The following is a 21,204-nucleotide window of genomic DNA, read 5'->3' on the forward strand; positions in this document are numbered from 1 at the left end:
TTACCTAAACCATATTTGACAATGAGTGATGAGTTTCACAGAAGTCTTTACTTAAACTATCCCTCAGTGGTGCTCTGTAGACACCCCTCCCCCCACAACCGCATCTGGGAAGCGAGCTGACTTCTGGGGCCAGCAGCCTGAAGTCTCCCGTCCAAAGAAAGACTTGTTTTGTTCCTTCCAGATCTCTGATGTCATCTTTTACTGAGAACATGTACATGATCTTCTGCAGCTGGAAGAGCAGCACATATGCATTTTACATCACCCGTAGTTATTTTTGGGTCGGAGAAAAGCGGGGTTTACTGGACTATTCACAATCTGACATCACACTGAAGTCTGGTTGAGACTGGAGTTTTCTTCCCATGCTCCTGTCCACTGACAGCAATATCCCCTAAACACATCAAGCCTTTAAAACATTTTATATCCCGCTGTAGAACTAAACTTAGATGTCTGCATTTAATGTTTTAACCTCATGTCAAAACTTTTGGTTTGGTTTGCTGCCAATGCATATGGTGAAATGTCATAAATGTATTGGTCACTTTTCTTTATAGTAAAGTCATTTAGCACATTTCTAAATGCTTTTCTAAGTTTAAGCCCACTCGGTAGTCCGTAACAGTAACTTTGTTCTCTACAGGTTAGAATATGTTGGGATGTTTACAGTAATAACTGGACTTATGGTTTAACAATGTGTCTGTGTATTGAGCTGTACTCTCAATGTGTGTCTTTACATCCAACTTTCAGTACATAAGAGGATTTCTTATATTTCAAATGTGAGCCATGGTGACCCCAGTGGAACCATACTGCTTTCCAGGTATTATAAATAGTCAGAAATGAGTCATGTTGAAGAGTGGAAAAGAAAGCAAATCATACTGGTTGACCATCTTAGTAAAGTCTGTGTGGAAGTTCTGTTCATTTTCCCATTTCTCAACTTCAATGTGAACACACAGCAAAACAAACAAACCTGAAAGCCCCGACAACTTCTCCCCGTTATTGGCAGCTGATACATGAACAAGAGGTTGTCTTGGGTGGAAAAAAGCAACTGCTGAGGCGTTGCTGGACCTACAGACCTTTTGTGACCAATGGCGTGTCATCCCTCACTTTGTCATGTTTAACTAAAACCAATCCCCATTCAAAGCCGCATCCATCAGTGTTAGTTGAGAACAATGACAGATTGCCTTTCTGCAGCACTCAAAGCATCTGGATCCTTTCTCTACTCCCCCTCTTTTATTTATGGTAAACAGCCTGAATAACAGCTGGGCAATGGGAATTTACAAGTTAATCAATTGTTTGTTAGGAGCCACAGCGATGCCCCATACCCAACCATCTGCGAGTTAATGTTCATTTACCATGCTAATTTTACCATAGGCAACAGCATATCTATTGATTTCTTCTTGAGAGATTTATCCGCACTAAACATTATGCTTTATATATAAAATGGCACCTACATTGAAGATGTGAGAGTATTCAATTTAGTCTGTGAAGAATAAAAAAAGGAAAAGTTAAGCCTAAGGCACAGTCAACTGAAAAATGAATCCAGCTGGTGCTGATAAAGCTGTGCCAAAACAAGTACAAAACTTTGAGCGCAGTAACACTGTGGTCCCATGCACATTTCTTCTTCCAGGGGGGGATGTCCTGGAAGTCATATTAAGTTTCACTCACTGTTGATGCTTCTAGGTAAGCACTGTTTATCCTGGACACTGTGTTTCCTGTTAAAGGGAAGTTGCCTTTGTCTCTCCTCCCCAGGTGTTTGTGCCTGTGGCAAGGTCTTGGTCTTTTGTTCCCTCCTGCTCCCTCCTCTCCAGCACAAGACGACCGGCATGCACACAAGACAAGACCTCGGACAGGTCAGTGACAAGTATCCCTCAACGTGCAGCAGCCCACATGATTAGCTCTTGTACAATGTCGGCACATTTCCACATTCATCATCAGAGAAACCTGGCAGAAATATTTTTTGTGTGTGTTTAAAGTAAACACTAATTTAACATTTTCATTATTTTTTAAATGTTCTTAATCTAACAAAAAAAGAGACTCAAACAAAAAGAACACAAACATTAGAAAAAACACAATCATCTACTTCCATTCGCTCGTGACTCACCTACCCACATAAATAAGTTAACATTTAATAAGATGGCAAAAAAAAAAAAATTGATGTTAATCTGACAATAAAATGTTAAGAAAACTCATAAATACACAATGGAACAGCTATATCTTTGAGAACATGCAGAAATTGGGAAAATCTACTTTATTTGGCCACGCTATCTTGGCAGCCTTGAACCAGTGTTAGGATAGGGCACCATTTACAACTGCGCTGTGAGCACTGGTATTCACCTTTTCCTATTTCCCGGCTGCAGCACAGAAACCACACGCTACTTTATTTATAATCCAACCAACCTCAGTGTGTAACTTTTGCCCCGTACTCTTGCTCGCATCACACAGTGAGTTCACTTCCCTCTGCACCTCCACCACTGCTCTTGCATTCCAACATGGCTCTAGGACAGCAGCCCAAGCAAAGCTCTATACTCCTCAAATCACAAAGCAGCCCAGATCAGAGCCGAGCTGGACGTGAGCCAGGATCCAGGCCCTCACAGCCCAGGCAGCTGGGGGCAGCCTATAATAAGTGGGAGAAAATGAGAACTAGCACACCTCCCACGCTTTGCATGTGGATGTCGATTCAGAATTGAAATTAAATGGTTTCATAGGTTTCCGTAGACCAGACTAATTATGAAAATATATGATAAACACTGGTGGGTTTAGAGCATATACACATTAAAGATATATGTTTAACATAACAGACCTCAAATTAAGACAATATGTATTATTCAATTCACTATAGTGAGTTTTGAAAGTGCAAAGCTGTAAAGGACAAAGATTAATACAATCCACATGAAAGAACGAGGCTTTGTGGAGCATTTGATTTTACTGAAACTTTGAAAAATTGCTGAATTATTTATTCTTTTCTTATGAATTCCTAAGACGGCTTGCTTTTTTATGTGTTGCCTACACTTTTTAAAAATCCAAATTTAATTGCACCAGACTGCAAAAACTGGGCAACTGAACGCTTTTTCCAGCAGTCATCAAAAACATGTATGTACAATGTTATTTTTTTCAAATGGGGAGAACTAGACATATTAAAGGCATTCTGTTTTAATGAATAATAATGAACAGTTCACTGTGATGTAGACGGCGGTGGTGCTTTAATGGTCCCTTGTAGCCTCTTAAGCCTCCGGTGATAAATCTCACACAGGCTCACTCGTATAACTAAAACCCAAACCTCATTCAACTTCACATCCATCAGTGTTTGGCTGAAAGCGATGACAAAGCACTTTCAATTACACCAGTAACTGACTCTGGAAACAGTTCATAGCAGGGTCCAGGCTCGAAGACTGGGGAAAACACACAAGGGGGAGGGCAGAATGGCTGGTGGGGCATCCGTTTGACTCGCTCCCAAATAATAAAAAGGGTGGTGTGACTCTGGGACACAAGGGATGCCGCCAGCATCGCGAACCCAAGGACAATTCACCTATTTTGTGTGCTGTCACCCCTGTTGTCTGATTTATGGTTTGGACATCCTTCCTATGACCCATTCGTCCATCAACTCAGCGCTATAAGGATACTCTGGTGATCAGAGGCTGAAGTATCAAAGCGTCCTCAGTCAGGGCCCTTGTGTAGCACCAGAGGGCCTTGCACTACTGAATGGGGAGTGATGCAGTTGGGAGGGAGAGGAGTGCCATTCTTAACCCTGAGCAGCAGAGGATAGAAGAGCTTTTTGAGAATCCATCAACTGTAAATGCTTCATTCTATAATGTTGGTGTTTTTCTTTTCCATTTTTCCTCCCAATTTGTAATTATATTATGTGGAGTGTGTGCTCTCTAAAAGTTAACATGGCAGTGTTTAATTGGAGTGATTTTACTCATAATTGCATGATCCTCTCTACCACTTTTGGCTTCCACTTTATTTGAATAAGCGGGCTAATTTCGGAATCCATCCTCAAAATTAATCAGTATAGCATACTTAATATTGAAGTTCAAAAATGAAATAATTGAGAAAATGTAAATCTGCTTTGAATAATGGGGAGCCTTAATCATCAACAAAAATAGCAAACGCCTACTATGACGGCACCAGTCAGGGAAACATGTAATGCAACACGAGATAAGTGATGATCATTGTTCTCTCTTTTAAAATGCCTTTCATTACATAAATAAAAACAGAGTCTGATCCTCCAGAGTGCCTGATCTTTTAAAGCAGCTCTGACTCCAACCCCCCTGATGAAAGGCCCACACTAACATCAGGAGTCCAGAGCCTTTACTCTCTAACTTCAGGCAATTATGACACAGAGGAGATCTTTGCCTTCTGCTCTCAAAAAGAAGAAGAAAAAAGGCTTCCCTTTTTTCCAAGCTTAGTTGTAAAAATAAGCTTGCGCTCCTCAATTGCCGTCACCTCATGCCCTTTGCAATAGCAGCAAGGATGTATCGGAACAAGCCATGGGGCAAAACAAATCACTTGTGATTTACAGAATTATAAAGATTTTAATAGCTGCAGTGTTTCTCTCTCAGATTGGTCTTTATTTCCAGGAGTCAAAGTTTTCAGGGTGCCCTAGGCTTTTTAAAAGCAGTAATTGGCCAACAGAGAGACTTGGGATCTCCCTCAGTGATTGAGTGTATTTGTTGCTATGAACTTGAGGGTATCACTCTAAAGATCACAGGTCCAGGTTGTGAGAGCCTGCAACTTAGAAAGCACAATTCGGTTTACTGCAGCCGTGGAAGACTACTTTTCAATGCAGTTTTGTTTAAAGTTTTAACCTTTCTGTGGAACTTGATGTTTTTTTTGCTGATTAGTGATGTCTCCAAATAATTCAGCATAAACTAAGGAGCTCTGGGTTGTGAAATAAAGACAGCCTTCAATGAATGCAGAATAATTGTTATGATGAAGAGCTTGACTGTTATTCTGGCATGTCAGGAAGTGCGTCTTTCAGAAATAACAATGATTTTTGAAGTGTAATTGAATTTTCTTTTTGTACACTTTGTTTTCACCTGGCAATGAATCAGCACCCCCACCTTTTACCATAAATATAAATTACATACAGTTAATTATCAAAAAAAAAAGAAGAGATGGCAAGAATCGATGAAAGCTTTGCGGGATGAGAACAGCACCCGTGATGCCTCACAATGAATAACAAATAAACCAGAATTAATACTACACACAAATAATAGTTAGAAATGTAATAACATGCACTTAACAATTCTTCTCTTACTTCTTGTCTTGACTGAAAATAAATATCTGGCTATTTCTTAATTAAACAGCCTTTTCTTTTGTTTCTGTAGTCTTTTTTGTTTTGTTTTTTAAAGTCAGCCGTTCAGAAATGTCAGCATAATTAGCTCCCCTTTCACAATATAAACTATACGGTATGCTGACAATGTTTGAAATATATTCAAAGTGATTAACTGACTTTCTCATTGTGCTGGTTTTACTTGTACTTGCAGAACAACTCTCTTAATGTTTAAAGCATGTGCTTTCTAACGGTTAGAAAAACAAGCCTGGCAGTAGCTAAGCTATATTAAGGAAATCCACCAGGGAGGCATAATCGAGTTTGACTCTCTACCGGTGGTCTCCTTGTTAGTGTTGTGAGTGTCAGAACTGACAGTGCAGGTAGCTCAAATGCCACTTAAGGTTTTAGCTTCAGTGGCTTTTGGAAAGAAATGACCGTGACCTGTGTAGCTTGAGCCCACATCCCACACCCTTTCTGCCTGACAGCTGCTCAATGGCAAGTGTCTGCCAGCATGCCGAGGGGAACGCTGCCAAGCAGCCGGAGATAGAGATGATTACCACATCCCTCTCTCCCTCTCAGCCTGCTCTCTGAAAACTGATACCTACTAACAAACTGCTGTCAACATGTTAGCGAGGCAGAGAGAGTGAGAGCAGAAGTATGTGCTGAGAGAGAGAAAAAAAAGGGAGAAAAGAGATGTCCAAACAAGTTAGGATTAATGACATTGAAACAGGTTTTTGTTCCGCTGTTTTCTGAACTAACACTATTGTGGCAGACTTGTAGAATGCAATCAACGCTATAAGGAAACTCCTGTTAGGCACGCACACACCGACCGAGTGAGATCAGATGATGAATGTCAGAAACTCGTATCGCAAGGTTACTAGTTTTCAGCCTACTGTAGCTCATCATGCAAAATGTGTGGTATCCATGTGCAGTCGTGAATGTGACTGAAGTTATTTCTTGCGTAGAAGTTTTAGGTTTTAATGCTGTTTATAATTACAATTTGTTCACAGTGAATGCTACATTTTTCAAGAGGAAGTTTCTACGGTGTTGTTCAGATATGCAAATCACTTCAGACCTTTACTCCAGCCACTTAAAACTTAGGTTTTCCTGCTGAGGAGAGAAGAGTTATAAATGTCAATGTTTTTGAATAAATCCCTCACAGCGCCACTTTAAAGTGAAATAAAGGAAAAATCACAGCTGACATATATTTTTCTGATTGTTGCAGAGGGGGGACAGGAAGCAGCATGGAGTAGCTTGAATTATCGGTAATTAAAATATCGTTGTGCTTAATTACAAAAGATTTTGATTGTCTGATTTTCAGCAGAAGTACTATTTTAGCTACTGTCTTAAAACACATTTGTTTTTGAAGATTGGGAATGACAATTATGATAATGTGCATCCCATCATGAAATATTTTAGTCAAAGACAGGGAAACAGAACATGTTAAGTAGACATTATACATATTTAGATTCTTTGAAAAATGGTAATTAAAGACATTTTAACAATCTATCTTGTGTTTTAATTTTTTTGTCATTTGAAAATGAAGCTATTTCATTCTAAGATAAAAAAGAATGTGGGCACTGCAGCTTTATTGGAGAGTTGTGTGGCAGAATACACATTGAGGATAAAAAAATAATTATTATTTTTCAATGTGTCCTCTAAATTAAACATTGTTCATTTCTATTTCTTAATCGGCCTGCCAGAACGTGGGTTAAAAATACTCAGTCAGGTATTCATTTGCCAAACTTGAGGTTACAGCTAAGGTTACCTTAAACAATACAAACTTTGTGTCCACAGCATTATGTGGTTCAGCCTCATGCTACAATTGGGCTCAGCAGAGGTTAGTGATTTAATTTTTTTATCGGTTATTAAATGCCACTAATTTAAAATAAGGAAAAAAATAAATAAATCGGGGACAAAATACAAATGTCTACAGTAATTCACTCTGGAACTTTGTTGAGCAGCAAGATAAGTATTTCTCTAAAAATCAATTTTCGAGGAGAGACAATGGAAACAAACCTAAGTGCTAGTTTGAACCAACCCCACAAGGCTTCCAGAGAAACCACCAAGCCTAAGAAGCACTTTATTAGCCAGCAGGGGGGGGTCAGGAGGACCAGCCCTATCATTGATTGAGGTTGGAGGATGCATCCACAGCTGCACTTTCTCTAAATTTCTAAGAGTAAATATGCACCTTTGAAGTAGGGGGTGCCTAGGAGCACTCCTCTGCACAGATTGTGTGGGTTTCTGTGGGGAGCTGTAGTTACGGGAAAGATCAATGGACAGGGCATTAGGGGGAAGAGTACACTACACTGTCCAGCCCTCCAGCCTCCAGAACAACTCAGCAGCTCCTAGATGGCCAGTATTATTGAGCTCAAGGCAGTTTAATTCTCCATGCTGTTTTCTCCGACTGATAAAAATTTCAACCTTTCCGGCTGCAAAATGTATTGACGAAAAAGATGAAATATACTATGAACTTTTATATGCAACTGGAGTTTCGTTCATATTGCTCCACTACCACTTTCTTTTCTTGACACAAATCAACTTCTCTTGTAGTCATGATCTTTTAGAAATGTTTTACAGGTTTAGAGAATAAATGCATTTTAAAATGATCCCTAGCTGAGCACTTGCACTTCATTCTTGTAAGGTCATTTGGTTCCTGTTAATATACGTAGTTTTGAACATCTTCATTTGACTTTTTTTATGTTAATAAGCCTATAGCTCCTCTAATTTAATTTGTTTCTGTAGATAAACATAATTCGTGTAAGATTTCAAGCAACAAAAAAAAAAGAAAAGCAAATAATATTTTTGACTGGAATACTCCCTCCTGCATACTTACTGACTGGAAAACTCCTCTGTCCACTTGTGAAAGCATGGAAAAACCCATATCCTGCTCATTGTGTGGCTGATATGTGTACTTGTGGCAAGCTTTAAGTGCATTAGACTTGTGCTGAACACACAGCTTCCATATTGTGGTTTGTAAAGACTATGGAAAAGCCTTTTGGAGTAGCCACACTTCCAGATGAGGCTAATCTGCATGTGGTTGGTGTGATAAGTGAGCAAATGTTTTTTTAAGCCCTTTGTCTTCTACTCATGCCTTTGTTTTAAATAAAATGTCTCACAAAAAATGTTTATTCATTTAAAATATGAAGTAAACATGATACTAAATAAGCTTTCAAACTATAAAAAAATAGCAACAAATATACACTTAATTCATAATTAAATTGTAAATTAAATTGGTTTACAGTAAATGCTGTGCTGTCGAGCAGATAAGGATGAGACGACAACATGTATCATCTCCACAGAGTGTCAGAGTGTAGTGCCTCTGCGCTCCAAGGTGTCGCCGGGGTTTGGCTCCACCAGGCTCGGGAGATGCAGCCAGAGAGAGTTAGCATTTACAACCCCTGTCACACTCCACAAAACACTGTGTCACTCAAGCACAGCCTGTGTGGCAGCTCTGGCATTAATGGAGACGTTGACATCTTCCGACAGAGTGTTTATCTAATACTAATGCTAAGCAACCAGAGCCAGTCGCCCCCACACAGAGACATCGAAACCCGCCGCAGACCTCGGTGTCTGGCAATCGCACTAGTTTTCCCATTCATCCCTCAAGACTTATAGAATTTATAACAATGGCTTTGCTGCTGCTCCGTGTCATGTGTGTTTTTTATCATTTGGCCGCATATTTCTTGCCACCATCCACTCGACAGCCCAACTGCTTCACATGCGCTTCGGACAAAGTTGAGTAAAATAATGACAAATTGCCGGAAGCATCACCTGTGTATGCTGGCATGAATATTCAGCTCAGGACTTCCAACAAAAGTTGTTTACATATTTCTTCTGCAGTGTTTTATTCAGACTTTTTTTCTTAAAGATTATCTTCACTTCCACCCCCCCCCCCCCCACACACACACACAGACACAGACACAGACTGGCACCTAGAGAGCGAGATTCAAGGTTGTGCTTCAGCATTAATTTTTTAATGAAAATATATATATATATATAAGATTTTTTTTTTTTTTATTAATTCATATGCATTATGTACATAAATATTCTCTTACAATACCATATATTGTAAATTCTGTTAAAAAAAAAAAAAATTTGTGAAGAAAAGATAAGATGAAAACATGTAATGGAGAACAATAGTTGTTTTCAGACTCGACATACTGTGCAGTATACAATGCACAAAAGGCCTCAAATGTATATATGTTACTATATGTATCTGAGACTGATGAAGTGTATGGAGCTATCTTTAGAGGATTGATTTCCCATACTGCCACGCAGTTGGCTGCATTTATATTCCATGCCTGTGGCTCTGTGACCCCTGGTTCTCCTTTGATGTGGCAGGCAGAAGCACAAACTAGGATGAGGCAGAGAGAGAGAAGGCTGAGGGATAGCAAAAGGTGAAACAGTCTACAATGGGAGGGTGGGGGTAGAGATTTTTCTGGTGTTGCAGGTTTCTAAGGGGGATGAGAGGACTTGATGAGGGAGTGTAAAAAAGACTGGTATGAGTTTGCAGGGAACAGCGCGAAGCGATGAAGCCATCATCTGACAGATCTATGAGAGTTTGCACTGAGGGCGGGTTGGTGGTGGGTGGGCAGAAAGGAAGCCAGGCCGAGGGAAAGGGATTGGGTGATGGTGGGGGGTTGGGAGAGGGCATGACGGTGGCGCGAGCTGATAGAGACGTCAGCGTCGCTTCAGTAATCTCACGACGGCTGGCCGCAGCGAGGGGCCATCGAGGGGCCCACGAGAGCAGAGGCATGATAGAGCAGACCACCCCGACAACACTAGCAGGGGGCCAGGCAGTATGGACAAATCAAAGCGGGAAGAAGTAATTTTTGAGAAATTACAGAAATCTCCATGGAAATTAGCATGAAACACTTTCTAATCTCTTGCTTTTCACCATGGACGATAGGGGTCAGTGCTTCAAGTTCTCCAGCCCTTGGTTTCTCTTTCTCTCTCGCCCCATCCCTAATTTCATTATTCCCTCTTGATTTTTTCCCCCCCCCTCCCTTCTGCTTTTTATGTATACTCATTTTACAGCCCCTCCCTCCACTCATATTCTTCAACCATTCATTTGCTTGAACCCTTTTCATTGACCACAATTAAACGTTTAGATTTCAAAGGCAAATCAAGGGAGAGCCAAGCCATGCCCTCAGAGTGACACAGGATCAAGCTGTTGGGTGCTTTGGAGTCTCGGATGAGGTGAATCCCCCAAGATTTGTCCTCTGCACCCTTCCTTTCGTTCTTGTGTCTGTCAGAGCTCAGAATACTGTTCAAATGAATGGGAGGAGTGAGGCACCCCGAGATGTGACCATGTGGTTATTGGTAATCGACAGCATTTTCAGCAATTCAATGACACCCTATGCCATTATTCTTTTCATCACAGTTGCTCGCAATCTCAACAATGCGGGACAAAATACACCCTAAGAAAAGGGTTGAGGAACAGTATTGTAGATGTGCATACCAGAATATTAAGTTTGTTTGGGTCTTTTCATACTTTGTTGTGTGTTTAATCAGTTTTGATTTGTTTTTTCATTGAGCCTTTGCATTATAAATTAGATCACTGCAGAGTGAGAGGTATTTACATGCTGTCAACTTTTTTTAAAGGGGGACAAGACTTTTATGCATTTTTATGGGGTGTAGCAGAAACCTATTTTCACGTTTTGAATACATGAAACAATGCAGTGCAATAGAGTTAAGACCCTATATTTAAAGATTTACTCATTCTTATTATTATTACCAAGAGGAAAATATATTGTTATGGCTATATCTACCAAATATAGTATAGTTTACAGAAAACAAACCTGTAGTTTTTTTTTCTCCATCCTGCATCCATGGCAACACAGTGTTGTCCTCTCTCATGGCCGTGGTCATATCATCAAACATTGAACTAAACAGAGCCGCTCCTGCTTCGCACAGAGAGCGAGACTTTGTTATTGTGCTACATGTACATTGTTCCTCCTTGCGCGTTCGCTTCACGACCAGACAGGATATTAAACTTATTTTGGGTAAATTAAAAATAGAAACATGACATTCTGGCAGAAAAAAAGCACAAATGGATAGTGTAATACAACATTCTCTGCCCTAAAAGCGGTTAATAAATACATGGAATTGTGCCATTTGTCAAATTCAGTATAAAAGAGTTATTCTGTTTTCTGATTAATTATTAGATAAATTATACATTTTAAAATGTTTTCCCCGTCCCACTGCCTCACTATTAGGATACAGCAAAGAGAATGATGTGCCAGGAAATTCAATCGAGGCATATCCAAAAGAGACCGGGGTCTCTTGAAGCCTGAGTACAAACAAGAGCCAATGAAAAAGATTTGGGTCATCTTTCTGTCCTGTTGTACTACAATATAAATAAATAATTGCATTCAGTCGCCACAGAAAGAATTATCTGAAGTTAACTAAACTGCTTCTGGAATTTTATCAAGGATTTGCAGTTTTTGTTTGTATTCAATGAGTGACATGGTCATATTCAGAATGTGTTTCTGGTTCTCTTGTCCTTGTCATCCAGACTTTTTGGTGAAGGATTTTTCCTGAACTTACAGTGTCATTACTTCCTTACATCTCTGCCTTATTAAATAAAGATGCGCACAAATTCACTAACCGGTACAGTAGACGAGAGAGAAATAATGGGCATTAGGTCTGTAAGTAAAATAGTGGCATTTGATTAGCATTACATTGTATGCTGATTCATGGGGAATAGCTATAGAGTAAAGGTGGTGGGGACTTAATTAGAGTGCTTGCAGACTTGGCACATTGCAGTGACAAGCAGTAGAAATGTGTGTAAGATATAGAAACCTTTCTAACCTCTAGTTAAACCCTCTCTCCCATTCTAACAGTTTGTCCTCTAATTAAGCTCCAGAGTTGGATTGTCTAGGTTTTTTGTTTTTTTCAAACCGTTCACATGCAATTTTGCTAATTGCAACCATTGAAAATGACAGTATTGTCGAAAATCATAATCTATGTTATTGTCTAACATGTCAAAAAGAAGTTTCAGAAATTATTATAAACTATACAGATGTGGAAAAGTTGCACATTTTGTGAATGCACTCTAAAGGTTAGTAAAACTCACAATAGTTTATGTCTTTAAACATTAAAAATTTGAAGATAACAAATACATAATTTGTAAATTATATTTTAATGCAGAATCCGATGTTAAAATGTTTCCTGAAGTCTTATCGATTGCAGTTTTTGTTTTAACAGTTTTATCCACCAGCCATGTGCAAAATGAATAAGTTCTAATGTCTGTGAAGCTATGGTTAATATTTTCTAAAGGAATAAAATAAGGATGTACACATACTTAAGCGTAAGACCTCATTTAACCTAGATGTTACAGACATTAGACAGGGCCTGAGTGTACCTGCTCCTAGTTGCGGTTCTGCCAGTAATAGATAGATGGCACTGCATCCAAGGTAGAGCAAAGGGCCACAGACTTCTCTCTACCATCTTTCAGGGTCTTACACTCATTATCCATCTGAAAATTAACCTGTCAATTTATCAATCAACACCATCTTGAGTTTTCTGCCTCGTGTTTGGCGACTAGCATTGCAACGACTCCGACGCACTGATAACCAGGAGGTATGTGTTTGTTAGTGTAGTGAATGAGTGCATTATCACTTAAATGACTGCTATGAATCACAATTGCTGCCCGGCGGTTGATAAGAGGTAGATACACAAGCAATTTGATTTGAAAGTATATATCTGTTTATGTATTCTTTTATGTGTCAAGAAAAATAAGGTCAGGGCCAGGCGAGGAGTATTCCGGCTTTGTTGCGCACCGTTTTCTTTAAGACCCATACAGTGTAAGGCCAGGTTGTGTTGCAAAGACTGAATTCTCCAGTTTACCACCATTGCCACTGAAAAGGAAAATGTTTAGACTAAATCACAAGCATGCATTTCATTGAAAAATTGTAAATGTACACGGTGTGTTTGAGAAGATTAAATATTTTAATGAATATAAAGCAATAACACATTAAAATCTGAACAGAATATCATAACTAATTATGGTATCCATAGAAAAATACATTATTACTATTGTTGTGGAAATAATAATAATATTGATCAAAAAATAAATGTCACAATATTTTTTAAAGCAGAAGGTTACTGTATGATTATTATTTTTATGAACAGAATCAATACAAGCAGTATATGTGTAACTATGGCCACTTTGATCTTCCATTTATTTTGAGAACACAGCACTATATATATTACATTCTGAATGTTCAATCCAATTGTTTTTAGCAACTTACAAACAATATTTTTTTCTTGATCATTTTTAAGAAATAAAACATAATTGCAAGTGTAAGTATCAATATTATAGTTTTAAATGTGTTTCAAGGACATTGCACACATTGCCTAATTCTTCTGTATTGACTTTGGAGTTAATGTTACATCTGCTCTTAGAAATATCTAAAAGGGAGGCGGATTGAAATATGTGTTTGCATGCTCAGCATGCTACAGAGTTATAATAAGCACTGGGACATGTCTTTATCTCTAAATGGGTTATAATGTGATAAGCTAAACTAGACCCTCAAAAATCCCTACCAAGTGCAACCGCGGGTGGGGGACCTCAATTGCTTCAGTTCATTTTCCTTTTTTCCTGGTATTTTTCTTCTTCTCTGTTCAGGTTATTAGCCGCTACATGACTGGATCGCTGAACATGGAAGGACACGAACAGAACCAGATAGGGGTTGTGAATAGCGGGAGGGACTTTTCGTTTTTCCCAATTGTTTTTTATTTGCAAATGGCCTTATTGTGTAGAGGTGTTGGAGAGGAGGGGGCGCTAGTAAGGAAAAATGGCGGGGAGTAATTTAAAATGCTGACAAAAAGACGAGAGAAAAAGGAACACAACATCTGGTAATTTGTTTCAGCAAGCTTAGCCTAATGATGTAAGCAGATTACTTTCCAACAGAGTGGGAGAGGGGCATGGAGGGCTTTTCTTTCTTTTCTTTTTTTTGTGCTACTTATAGGTCTGCCCCATTAAAGATTGAGACCGAAGCCACTACAATATACACAGTTAGTTCATATTGGTGACTCCACGTATGCTCTTCCATGCCATTTGATAATTCACATGCTCAAGGAGTGGATTTTTGATCCGAGCAGAAAATCACTGCTTATTTTGCAGGCTATTTTAGCGCCTTAAAAGGGGAACCTTCCTGACGATCCGAGGTGGAATGTAAGCCACTCGATGCTGTGGCTGCCCCTGGCCCGATTTGCTCTTTCTTCTCAGAGAGCAGAGATCAGTGGTATGCCCAGATTGAAAGGGAGGGCAGTAACCTGGTGTGATGAAGGACACTGGCTCCCTGTCAATGTGTGGAGGAGACTGGAGGATGAAACACACCATTAAGACCAATTTAGAGTGTTGCTCTAAATTTCAGCAGGACTGATCGATCCTGACAGGAGGGCATCGTACCGCCTGCCAGATCACTTAAACCACTGCCCCTTGTATCACGTTGCTTAATGTCATGTCATTGGCTATCATTCCCAGTCGAACAGTGAGCTGCTGGATTTCGTTTCAATTACTACTTGTAGGATTACCTTTTATTTTTACACATCAGTAATCAATAATGATTTTGATAATAATGTCATAATGCAATCTCAGTATTGCATTCTGTCCTTTTCCCCCACTATTCTTAATCCACAGTGAAATCCTCGGAGACTAGTTGTCCTGTTGGTTTATTGATTTCTTTTCTTCCATGCTCTGTGAACATTGGACAGAAACTTGAGAAGCAAGGTACAGAAAAGAGACTCTACCTTACTCAGGGGCCTAAACATCATGATAATAACAATAACTCTTTTCATGCGTGAATAAAGCTCAAAGTGGTCAACAGATCAAAACAACACATATCGCGTCAAAATTATAAAGCTAAACAATGTATAGAAACTAAACAGCCTCTGTAACAAATGAGGAATGAAACCTATCAAGATTTATGGTGAAACTTAAAACAATTTAGACAACATAAATAACAAGGTTAGACAGATAAATCAGTAGTAATTCCACTACCAGTTGTACTGTATTTTATGCACATATTTCAGGACATGCGTTCTGCACTATATCAACCTAGATATTATATGTTGCAATACGCAGAGTCCTAGCATATGCTGTGTATTATTATTATTATTGCAGTGCTACTTTCTGCCGGCGCTGCTGACATTTTATATGCCATCTATTTATTAGTTGGGATGTTCATTGAGGCAGCTCAGGTTAAGTATCTTGCTCAGTGTCTGACTGGAGATATTGAACCTGCAGCCCTCTTGTACCAAGTTCAGTTCCCTAACCACAACCAGTTTGCCCCTTTTGAAGGATGAGGTCTCAGGAAGAGTGTTGCTATGTATACCACCCAGACAGTGATCTATTCTGTGTCTGATATCATGTTGCTCCATGTCACTGACTGATGTTACCTGCATCCCCCCGTGATGATTAGATCCATGACTGCGCCTACAGTTCCCTTATAAAATCAGTTCCTTTCTTTTAACCCGCAAGACGCAGAGTCTCCCATCAGAGAGAAAAGAGCGAGCGGGTGAATGAGTGAGGGAGAAAGAATAAGTGAAGTTATTTTAAAGGACGATATTGCTTCGTTGTGTGCTGTCATTCCATCCTTGACAAATGTTACTCATCTGAGTTGGTGACATGCTCCACTATATAAGTGGGTTATGAGCTAGAATATAAGTTATGTAAGTCACAATGCGTTGAGACATCTGCTAAGCACATTCATATGTAATGGAACATAATGTAATAAAAATAATGGAGGCAACACAGAAGATTTATCTGCCATTATAAGCATCCTTGCTCTGCTTTATTGCAACCTTCCACCTGCGCCCTGATTACTCGAGGGTTTTTGAATATGGAGAGCTTTTCTTACCAACACAGGTATGCAAGGTTTGTACCCTTATGATCATTTCTAATTATTTATTCGCGATGGTTTTGAATACTAGTGTAAAAAAATAATTACAAAACAATTGTACAAATATGGTGTTTCTCCAAGACAATATAGCAACATTTAGTAGAACTAGAAATGTTGAATTTTCAGCTTTTAAATTGAGAAAATAAATCAGTACCTGAGCTAGTACTGATTTATGAGATGATTTATGCTGTGAGAAATTGACAACAATTTTTTTTTTGAAATTTAACTAAACTTTAATCAATTAAAATACATCAAAAAGTATTAATCAAGTGTTTAAGTGTACAAGCCAGAACTGTGATTTGGTCCATGATGAGTTAGTAGCCCATTGTACCTTTTTAATGATTTTCCTGGTACGTATCTTTAGGGGCTGTCTGTGCCACCAGCTGAGGCGTTAATACAAATATAGCAGATAATTTGTGAACTAACCTGTTTTTTAAGTGGCTTTCTCCAAAAGTGTGACAGGCAGGTGGGGAAACACGACAGAACTAATTAGGTATTCGCTGTTATTGAACCACCCTGAGAATTCAGATTTTTTTTCAGGTGACAAAACTTATATTAAAAAAATACGAGGATTCTGATGTTGGTCTGTTTATTTATTTATTATACATCTATACGTCCATCCGCCTCCTGCAATTTCTTCAAAATGAAGACAAGTCATTCTACAAAAAGAACATCTCGTTAAATAATCTCATTAGCTTTAGCTGTTTTCTTTAAAAAAAGAAATAGTAGGGCAATTGATAAAGTCTAAGCTCCACCTTCGCCGCCTCTCCATTTTCTAATCACAGGCAGTTTGGCAGCACAACGTAATTAGTTTGCACGCCAGATTTCCCATGAGTCCCAACCCAGCTCAAAGCCAATCCCTTTCTCTTCAGCAGCCCAGAGACTAAACACCTACTTTATCTGGTTCCCCCAAGGCTGTCCATCCATGGGGAGTCAGGGTGCCCTCAAAAACATTGCCAATGAGGGCTCCAATGCCTCGGGCTGATATGGGTGAAACTTCATATGGCAGATGGCACGGGGAAGGAAAAGGACCATATCTTTGTGGTAGAACTGCCAAACAAAAGTGGAACATCATATCCTAGAGCCTTATGTCCCAGGGCTGAGATTAAAGCATGAAATATATGTTTAGGAGCCACAAATGTCTTCATTTCAAAAACTGTAAGTGATCAAAGTGTCTGATGTGTGGAGGCATGCTGCAGGGTGTTTTTATGTTTTCACCAGTTGACAGTAACCGAGAAAATGTTTCACAGCTTGTTCAAATGTCATCATTGATAAACAGGGCTGCTGAAGTTGATTGTCATTTATTACAGCAGCTATCTGTTGTAGAATAAGGAAGTACTATACGGCATGTGCTTTACTTTATATCATACGTGCATCAGTATCACACCGCGATCTCTACATCTGAGTGCCGTGTTCGAAAGAAATGGTGAAGGCCATTCTTTTTTTCTCTATCTTATCCAGTTCACTCTTTTCATTATAAGTATTTGTAGAGGTGCACGCATCTGAATTACCTCTGCCAGTCAACAGCAAGAAGTGATCGGGCAGTTTTTAATACCACTCGGCCCATCTGGGAGAAGGACCTTTTTCATTCGACATACTTGGCTGCTTGTCGCCTAACCATAATGGGCATGTTGAACGAGCTCTGAAGCAATAGCCAATTAAATGCCTTGAAGGGGATGCCTCGAGGCCCTGCATGAAAGGCTTCAGGTGTGAAATGCTTGTTTTTCAAGAGTGCTGCAAATGTTGGCTGCTTTCAAGTTTGCTATTGCCCTGCTGGCTTCCCCTTCCAGCCCACCCCAGCAGCCCTTCTCATGTGGAGGAGGGTAGAGGGTAGAGGTGATGGGCAAGAGAAGACCACTTAAGTACAATTTTCTATTCAGTGTTCCAAACCTGTGCACTCATGTTTTTCACCGCTGCCTCGTAACAGCGAACAGAGTTTCAGATGATGCAGACAATAGCTTTTTAGCACACAATAGAGAGAAGAGGAGAAGCTGAAGGGCAGACAGGGGGAAATATGGATGAGACAGAAAGTGTGAAACTGTGCGTGAATCCAAACCAGAGGCTGCGGTGGTTGGGTGATGGCGGGGGTTGGGTGATGGCAGGGGTTGGCTGGGAGGGGGCTTAAAAGGAGATGGATTGTTTGCTAATTGTGGTCATTTCTGACCAGAACATGACAGGTTCAATGACTACTTTAATGCGTTATTGAATGCAACAGAAACTTGAAATGCAATTGTGAGAGAAGCTTCTGTTTTAGAGATGTGTGTTCAGCCCCTCCACGGGACGGAAGAATGTTCATTCATAGTTCAAGTGTAAGAACAGGCTGCATGGACTCTGTGCAATAAAACATTTATGTCTGAAGTGTTGTATCCAGCCTTGATTGAAGTATTAATCCAAACTGCTACATTTCTACTCTCAGTTCTTACTACACGGAAGTTGAAAAACAGTCTTAGATCATTGAGGAGTAACATTAAAAGATGCCTGCAGGGACTAAGAGGGAATAAATCCAGAGGATATTAATCTTATTAGGATCATACATCACTGTGGTGTCAGGTGAGGAGACAAATGAATGGGCGCCTGTTTATCTGAGTTTAGCTACGTGGTTTACCTAGCCATTGCTCAGGGCACATATTGCCACTAATAAATTGGTTAAGTCTGAGCAGAGTGATTGTAATGAAGTTAAGGGACTGGCTTGTCTGAGCTTTCGCCACTACAGCCAGCCATTCTCGCATCCCCCTTTTTATCGGTCCAGATTGGGAGAGCCCTTTCGATAAGATGAAGAGAGGAGAAATCAAAATAAATGGAGTCCATTAAAAGCAGCAATGCATCAACTGCTTGATAAAGTGATTAATAAACAGGCTGGGATTGTGATTGATTAAAGCATTTAATCAAACTGTTAAAAAGCCCTATTGGCAATGGTGCATAAATGCCCTGCATGTTTTAAATGTATAAAACGCGACATAATTGTTCTTCCTAAAATTACAAACCTATGCTGATGTGAAACATTCCAAATCATGGGTTGTAATGTAATAACAATCTAAGAAATAAAATAAGAAAAAAAGCAGTGCTCTCTCATTTTGACATAATTAATGATAAATGTGCCCTGATATGTAGACATTGTGGCTCTCAAATCTTGGCAGCATTTTTTCACATTTAAACAAAAGAGCAGTGATTGACTTAAGTGGTAACATGGACTCATTAAAGATGTTTTAAATATGCCCGAATACACTTGCATACTCCTAAACACTTAGTAATCAATGACTAAAATCACTTGCAAATTCTAAGGTGGTGGATGAGTGGGCAGTGACAGGCTTGTAGCAACGTTTGAGAGACTTAAATGTCATTCAAATTTGCTAATGTAGAGGGAAATACATAGAGCAGATTGACATGTTGAGCTCGGTAAAGTTCAACCATGATGTATAGCACATTAAGATAGGAAATTACAGATGTTGTAATTATCAGAAAGAGTGACCTCATGTGTGAAAGGGTGTGGGGTTAAAGTACTTTTACTTGGCTTTTAAGATGTGTAGCACAAGAAAGAAATGGCATGTATCTGCAAATGGCATGCTTTTATTGAAATGAATGGGGCAAATGGAGGAGAAAGTGATGTTAAGAATAATTTCCACAGTCAGAAGAAATGTACGATGAGCTGCAGAGTTGTTGGAATTGTGCGTTTATTCTGCTAGTTGGAAATGATCAGTTCACATTTACTATATAAATTCATATGGATGCACTGTTTTTGAACAAGGTACAAACCAGAATTAAACTGCACTATTGTATAGCTACTATATAATTATGCTCATTTCTAGACCTCAAACCTTTACGTACTATGCCTCATGTTTGAGGCTTGTCTGAGCTTTTTTCAATAATAGTAGAACAACAATGTGAAAGACATAAAATACTGGAGTTGGCCATAGGAGTCTATGGCAAGAGTAGATTATAGGAGACAGTGTAGAGGTTAAATAGCTGGTGGAAATGATGGACACACTATTTAATCTATTTGAATCCAGTCCCGTCAATGTAAAAACATATTTTTAAATCAAAGGACGGAAAGTACCAGCATTGGTAGAAAGTACATTTACGCAAATACTGTACTTGTAGTTTACTTTAATATTTAATATCTGCATTTATCTCACTAGCTGCAGTCACTAGTTACTTTACAGAATAAGATTTTATATGCAAAATATAAAATGACTTTATAGATACGATGTATTTCTTTCCATAAATGTAAAGCATTTCAAATTAGCTCTACTTCAACAAGCTGAAACTAATGCTAACGATATCTATAATATAATATAAAATATAATGCTTACATGTTAATGCATCTGGAACAAATATCCAATTAGTTTAATTATTTAAAAATACAACAATTTAGCAGCCATTCTGCCTTCATAATGAGCATTTATTTGTGATAGCTGGAGAATGGACTTTAACAGTTTGGTGTAACAAAAGAATCTCAACACTTCTTCCACCGCTGAGTACCAGTACATCAAATTGTCTTTGTCTGTGTACTGTAATATACTGAGCCAACAATTTCACAGAAGCAAGAAAAGTGCCAGTTCTGCCGGTGGGCATTTTGGAAGTCTACTGACTGCTACAGTAAAGCCACCATTGTTGTACATGAATTCCCATATCTGTGTCAACCTGAAGCATTTCTAAAAAGGCGCATGCCAGATATGCAAGTGCCCAAAATGCAATGTTTTGTGCAAATGATTGCATGTGTTTCTTTATCCTTTGTCTTGAAATGGCAAGATACGTTAGTAATAGACTTTAATTTGTGTTTTTATAGCAATAATCATTTGACACTCGGTTGAAATTACCAGATACAGTGCATGCTATTTAATCTGAAGTCTCCTACAAATGAATAGAAGTCAAATGAATGACACATGAATGACTTGTTAATTATGCAAATGGTGTGCTGCAGGAACCTGGTAAGTTGCGGGAACTCTGTCATCTAAAAGGGTATGGTGAGTGTGATAATGTAGCGGCTTGGCACGGCTCTCTTGATGTAATGTCAGGTCAATTTGACTG

The 21,204-nt window shown here is 39.1% G+C and overlaps 1 long non-coding RNA gene across 6 annotated transcripts in view; it reads left to right on the forward strand.

Annotated features, from left to right (window-relative positions):
• The window catches only part of LOC115010241 (uncharacterized), a 107,896-nt gene that overhangs the window by 16,098 nt on the left and 70,594 nt on the right, over positions 1–21,204 (forward strand). For all 6 annotated transcript variants that reach the window (XR_003832433.1, XR_003832434.1, XR_003832436.1 and 3 more), the window contains exon 3: positions 1,741–1,841. This is a non-coding gene — a long non-coding RNA (uncharacterized LOC115010241). The remainder of the gene's footprint in view (positions 1–1,740; positions 1,842–21,204) is intronic.

This window comes from Cottoperca gobio, chromosome 6 (assembly GCF_900634415.1).
Source record: "Cottoperca gobio chromosome 6, fCotGob3.1, whole genome shotgun sequence".
Classification (NCBI taxonomy): Eukaryota; Metazoa; Chordata; class Actinopteri; order Perciformes; family Bovichtidae; genus Cottoperca; species Cottoperca gobio.